Raw genomic sequence first — 6731 nt, forward strand, 5'->3', positions numbered from 1 at the left:
AGTTTTCAATTGGACTATTTTTCAATTTGAAATGGTTGTGATGACAATTTTTTCAGTCCAATCTTTATTTATATTTATGAATATGCATATGTTTGATATGGAATAAGTCTGAAATAAAGTTGAAAGATATTTAAAAGGATTTTAATTTTTCCTTAATTTATTGTTTGACCGTGCATTACTCTAACATCCTAATTTTCTCGCCTCCTTTCTTGGAGGTGCAACTTTTACTTACTCTACCTCCCTATAAACGCTCCGAGATTTCACTAACAAATGTGGGTTTTTTTTCGCAAAGCCGATGCTTGTGTGATTGTGAGTTTCCTACCTATCAGGTCCAATGCGGCCTGAGGCGGTTTGGCAAGCCTGCTCAAGACTGACGCTATGCATCTTAAAATGCGGCGGTGAACCTTTTCTATCATCCGACACTATTTCTACCCCTGCTGTTATACTCCCACACTTTTGGAGTACTTAGGAGGTCAGCTTTGCCCACCAGAACAAGATAATGCAGCAGGTCAACTGTCCTATAATTGGTATGCTATGAAGTGAAAGAAATTCTTCTAAATTAAAAAATAACAAAAGCTTAAAGATTTGTCTACACAGATCAAATTTTATGTTATTTAAAAATAAATGTGATGCCCGTATTTGACATCATCATACCCATATATGGGCACATCGCACAAATTTTTTGCATGGACAGAGATTTAGCAATGGCTGATTCTAATATTCATCTCACTATTGATTTTTTTTTATATCATTAGATTTTTCTTCTAATGACGGTTTCCTAGACTGTAATCAGAATTTGTAAAATAATTAGTTGATAGCACAGGATAACGATGCGTTGTATGTAGGAAGTGTTGACGTCAATATTCCATGCGTATTTAAATCGATTAGGCTTGCTGGCTGCCTCGGTTCTCACATGCACTATTTATGTGGATGTCATTTCACACATCTTAAATACTAGAACTCTGAGAAGTGTGATTCTACGTAAGGCCACATGAAAAAAATAAGATGTTGATCGTCCCCTCCCTACATAAAAAAAAAAATCACCCGACCTATTTTTTTTTCTCACGAAAATATCGTATTTCCACCCATAATTCAATTTAGGATACAGCCTAGGCTTTTTTTTGTGTAATTTTGTCTCAATTTTTGTTCGTATAAATTCTACCTGATCAAACACAGTTGAATATCCGTCAAAACCAGCCACCATTTACATGAGGCCTGCACTCCATGGGGGATTTAAAGACTTGGTATATATCAATAGGGTGGTTCATTACTAATTAAACAAAAAAAAAAACAAAAAAAAAAAACCTCCCTTTCTACCGATTTTCTTTTTTAAAATAAGGATAATCTACAACTTTTTTTTTTTTTACATGGCCTAAGTTTAAAACATGGCCTAGGTTTAAAACATTATAGGTCCCTGCCTGTCATCATCTTCACAATTATTAGTAGTCAACTTTTACAGAACAAGAAAGTCTTTTTTTTTTATTAAATAGTATCCACATATTCAATTCTTGACATTAAAAGATACGGTACTTTTCCCTTTTTACTACTTTCATACATTGTGATTATGTTTATTTCATTTTAAAATATGGAAGTACAATTGTCCTAGTTATTTCAGCATCACACAAGCAGTACTATATATAAATGTTCAAATATGATGCTTCATTCCAGGTGAGTCCAATACACATTGTAAAAAAGAATTATATAAAAAAGATGTATCGACAGCTGAGTCTTATCTCCAGTGTATCATCTAATATAAAATTTTTCAATAATTTAATTATCATGCACAGCTGAAGTTAACAACCAAATGAGAGTATTTTTTATCTATCAAGGATGATGATGATGACCATGTTGACCCGGTCGTACAGAGTTGACCTTTCCACCTCATCTCCAACATAAATTTTATAATAATCGTCTTGAGTGAGGTGAATAAACATTAATAATATTTTGTCTGTATTACTGGACTGTCTCTAGGAGAGGATTTGCTGATGTCGATAGTTGCATCTCCCTGCTGTGTTGAATACTATATGGAACAGCTAGCTAAGGCGACGTGAACAGGTGCTCGCAGTTCAACATGCCAAGCTTAACAAATCCACCCGACTCAGTGTACGTCATCCCATCTATCGAGGCCTTAATGAGAAACGATGGCAGTTGAAACACCAACCAGCACACATATTGCTGCGCACGTCCATCACCCACATGTGGCAGACATATAAACTCTGTGTTATGGTTGGCCATTAGAAAAGTATGTTCCTAGGTGCCTCATCGCCATTAGCACCACATTTTCTGAAGAGGAGCATGAAAATTCAGACCAATGTGTCGTTTTCTATCAATATCACCATTACAATCTGTCTTTCATCATCTAATATGACACTCTATGTTACACATCTTCATAGCAAGAACAAAATTTATCATCTGGATACATAAATATTTTCTCTCACAACAAAAGATATAAGCAATTTGTTAGATAACTCTCAAAGAAATAGATACGACATTAAGATTACCATTTTACACAGATCGGTAAATTAACATGCTGACAAATTCGCCTTACAAATTAAAAATCGATAACACGCAATATGTCAGTCAGTACTATAGTGAGATTTATATTAAAAAAAACATTTTTATGCTGTTAAATATACACATAATGAAAGATATTAACCTTAATAAACACCATCAGAAGAAATGATGAAAACTAAAAAAAAAAAAATTTAAACAGAAAGTAGATTTGTAGACAAAATTCTGAATACAGAAAAGCTGCACACTCATTGTGTTGTACGACAAATCCAACTCCCAGGGGCGGAACCAGAATTTTTCAAACCAGGGGAGGGGCACATAACAGTTTCAAAATATATAAGTGAGCAGCACATAACATTAATATCCATTGAAATTTTACAAATTTTGTGCCCCCCCCACTGGATCTGCCCCTGACTCCAGTCCTTGTGAGCGCTACACAATACGATGCTGTCTGCTTATTGTTGATGGCAGTCTGAACGGATAGTCCGGATAGTCGTTAAAAACCAACGAGCTGTTGAAAATAATGGCTGTAGATACAATGTTGCCTGTCATATTGTGTTTCATAAAATTATACCTGGCAACATATCATCATCTCTCTAGAGTTTTGTTTAGTTTTCGGTAAATGGATCAAATTCGTCACGAAGCCTCGAAGCCTCGGTGGCCTAGTTTCTAACAGAGACTGCGTATCAAGCAGGTGATCCTAAGTTTGACCCACAAAGTTATAACATAAAATTTATGACACACTGGAAAAATAATAATATACTTGGATTTTTAACCTTAGTTGCAATCTATGTTTTTCTGTTCATTATTATTTCAAGAGGATGTTTAATCATGGAGTAGAGAAACAGATAGATTTGGAATGACCACTGATTAAAGGGATACTCTCTTTGTGCGATCATAAAATTCCTGTTACATAAAAATTTAATTGTTCTGTAATAAGCACTAAACTAATGCATCAGTAATGCATTGCTATGCTTCACTAGAGACTAATGATGTGGTACTATTATACAGATAATTTGGTGGTTTGTAATTGCAAAAAAGAACATAAATTTTTGATGTTAGTGATTTTTCTGAGTAGCATCTTATGGCTACATTATTATTATTACTTTTAATTTTTATTTTTTTTAAATGACAAACTATGGGTATATTGACATGAAGTAAAGGAATATGTTGGGGGTAAAAGGAAAAATAATGATAATTCTTCTAAACCAATGTCCTCAAAGAAACTAAAAGGTAGAGGCATTTAACACCTAGGCATATAGATAAACAATCCAGTCCTCTAGTCGGAAGGGACTAGAGACAGTCCCTCCTTCTAGTTATACTAAGCACTCTACAATTAAGCTCTCCCAGGTCCTGTAACTAATATTTCTCCCACTGCTCCATGGTCCAAATTTATGTAATTGGAAGACACTAAAAGTCTATAAATGAAAATATTTTACTAGGCCCTAATGAACAGTATTGTTTTTCATATTTAGGTAGAGTGTAGCAGTAAATACTGTGCGAAAGAGTCAAGGACACAGCTTATAATCAGCTACAAGAGTGTTTGACGTCAGTGAAATTTTGTTGAGTTCAGGAATTAGACCATGGGCAATTTAGTCACATGCTTTGTAATTAAGAGAATAATTACTATACCTAACAATGAATATTATAATTATGGTGATAATGATGAAATGTTGATGATGGTAACGATAAATAGGTGATTATGGTCATGATGATAACATCATGACTTTGTATGTACTTTTAATAAATGCTTCATCTAATGTGCTGATGTCATCAATTATTTTGCAATTTGTTTCATTTTTGTGCTGATGTCATAAATTAATGTAGTGTGTAATTTTTATATCATCCTACTTCATGTGACCACGTAAATTTAGCTGAAGACTAATGTTCTGTACAAACAGGTTTTAAGGCTATATATACAGTATATATAAACATCACAACAATTCTATTTATAGGCCTGCTACTAACAGTAATCTGATCTCCCTTTCTATTGGTATTCACATCACTATATGGTCAGAAAACTTGGTAATCACCCACGAGATCCAGTATCCGTTTTAACGTACCTATGAATTCACATCACGAAACCTTAATCTATTTAATTCATAAATGTATCGTCATCCACAAAACATTAATCTTCTATCTTGAATGTATTCACCATACTATAATCGCATAAGCTTCCAGCATATTTTTACTGGGAAAAGAAATTTCGTATACCCGATTCACATGACAGAAAATGTACTAAATGTTAACAATGTGGATATCTGTTTTAACATTTCCCTACCGAGATTTGTTGCTTTGAAACAACTAAATGCAAACCTTGCTAAAAGTTGGTATGCAGACAGTGAAGATACGCACGATGCCAAAGTGATGGATACAGTTAGCTATGCTCAGCTAATGTTAAGATCCCTGTTAAATATCTCAACATTTTTAGTTCTTTTGAGGTTTTTTTTTTCCCAAAATGTAGAGAGACATCATTGGTATGTACAAAGATGCATTCACACCACCAAAATATATTTGCTAGGGAAAATATCCTTGGTAAAATTTGTTAATATTTAGTAAATTTATATCGTGTATATTGGTTATTATTCTTAATCTACTCAATTTGGTTTTTAAAATATTATTTTCAAACATAAAGTTTCATAAAAAAAGGATTTTTTTTAAACTTAAATGGTGTTGTCCCAAAATGTGTGCCTTTTTTGTATTTCTATCCTGGTGCCACCAACTTACCATTGTAGTGAAAACCAGTACATAACCTTAAAGACTATGATTTTATATCTATCCATTGGTGCCCTTCAGTGATTAATATAAAATATTGACCCACTTGAACTTTATCTGCTTAATAATTGCGGAATTTTATCTTTAAATAGGCAAAGATCAACCTAAAATCAATAGATTCCTATCAGCATAAGTGATTTCAGGTGTGTAATTGGAGTATAAAGCCAGAGATGGGTTCTTTATTATACTACCGTACTGTACTACTGTAGAAAGAAAATAGATTACTACAAGGTGTAAACAGAGAACTTCTTTAGTTTAGATGAACCCCTGTTTTGAGAGACCCTCCTCTGAAATGCAAACCATACCACATCCCATTGCATCCAAATCTTCATAGTAATGATGAAATTCATCATTTACATGCAGTGATGGATCAAGGGGGATTTAAGGGGTTGGGACGAACCCCACTCTGTGAAGAAACCTAACAAAATACAACTGGGTCCTGGCTTACAAAAGGCATGCTAACCTACCGAGGCCAGACAAACTAGGCTTAGCTCAACTAGTTTTCAATTAAATAAATTATACACACTGTTTTTGGTTCGCCGTCGTAATAATTTATGTAAGAAAGTGCGTTCTTCAGGCCTATCGGTTCATCGATCCATGGAAGAAAGACTACATATCTAACTACTAACTGTTGTTGGAATATAATATATTGCCTATCCTTGATTTTTTCCTCTATGATAGGCCTAAAGAATGAGATAAAATTACCTGACCTTTTTTCAAGAGGGGTAAACCCTTGAATTTTGAAGAAGTTAAAGGTCATTAAGACTCCTCAGATGTCGAGAAAGCTCATTTCGGGCCATCTAGGAATTAAAATTTTCCCAGACCCCCCTTTCATTTTGGGGTTTTTTTGGAATCATTTTGAACCCCTCTCTTTTAAATCCTGGATCCGACCCTGACATGTGTTAGAATGCTTCAGCTAATATTCCTCTAGTCTCAAGGCATCCCTCAACTTCTGGTTCTCATAGCAAACCCCCTTTTAAGGATCTAGTGGGCATGTTTCAATCAGGTCTTAATGCATCATATCTCATAGATCCAAAGTAATGTTTTATTTTGAGGTTTTTACATTCAATTAAAATGTGTCTATATTAAATACATAATCATTTTCTTTCAATTTTTTTCTTTGCTACTTTTTAACTTTCCTTGCTTTTAATTCACTAATTTTTTCTTTCCACTATCTGTTTTATTTCCTTATTATTCTCTTTCCTTTTCTCCCACCTTTTCCCTTATTACCTAATATAAATACTAAGAAGGCAATTCAACATTTGGGATCATACCATGATCTAACAAGGTTAGTAATTGAAAGAGACAGCTAAGGTCACAGCCCAATACTCTAATTATCACTTCATCTCCCTTAACACATCATACCTGAAGAGTACAAATTTGTACTACTTGATGTAATTTATTGCACCGTGCTCTACATAATACAAATGAATGATCTCGCCAGG

General features: G+C 34.0%; 1 protein-coding gene across 1 annotated transcript in view; it reads right to left on the reverse strand.

Annotated features, from left to right (window-relative positions):
• Nucleotides 1-6731, reverse strand: part of LOC117115067 (calcium/calmodulin-dependent protein kinase type 1D-like) — a 66509-nt gene that overhangs the window by 45330 nt on the left and 14448 nt on the right. The window lies entirely within an intron of this gene.

Source organism: Anneissia japonica, unplaced genomic scaffold (assembly GCF_011630105.1).
Source record: "Anneissia japonica isolate Jap-2015-1 unplaced genomic scaffold, ASM1163010v1 scaffold24_len2511860_cov200, whole genome shotgun sequence".
Classification (NCBI taxonomy): Eukaryota; Metazoa; Echinodermata; class Crinoidea; order Comatulida; family Comatulidae; genus Anneissia; species Anneissia japonica.